The 203-nt window shown below is 43.8% G+C and overlaps 1 pseudogene; it reads right to left on the bottom strand.

Annotated features, from left to right (window-relative positions):
• Window positions 1-77: 77 nt before the first annotated feature.
• Window positions 78-196, bottom strand: LOC111736131 (annotated as a pseudogene).
• Between the last annotated feature and the right edge of the window lie 7 nt (window positions 197-203).

Raw genomic sequence — 203 nt, 5'->3', positions numbered from 1 at the left:
ACTTGTTTTTTCCTTGGTTGACCTCACAGATTGCAAGGACCTTGTCAGCTTACAGTCCCTTATTTTTTTAATTTTTACACCTACGACACCTGGTCTTCCTAGATGGTCTCCCATCCAAATACTAACCAGATCTGACCCTGCTTAGCTTCCAGGATCAAATGGGATCGGGCTTGTTCAGGGTAGCATGGCTGTAGACTGATTTT

This window comes from Pteropus vampyrus, unplaced genomic scaffold (assembly GCF_000151845.1).
Source record: "Pteropus vampyrus isolate Shadow unplaced genomic scaffold, Pvam_2.0 Scaffold17, whole genome shotgun sequence".
NCBI lineage: Eukaryota > Metazoa > Chordata > Mammalia > Chiroptera > Pteropodidae > Pteropus > Pteropus vampyrus.
Note: the sequence above shows the minus strand (reverse complement) of the source record. Positions and strands in the feature narration are given on the sequence as shown.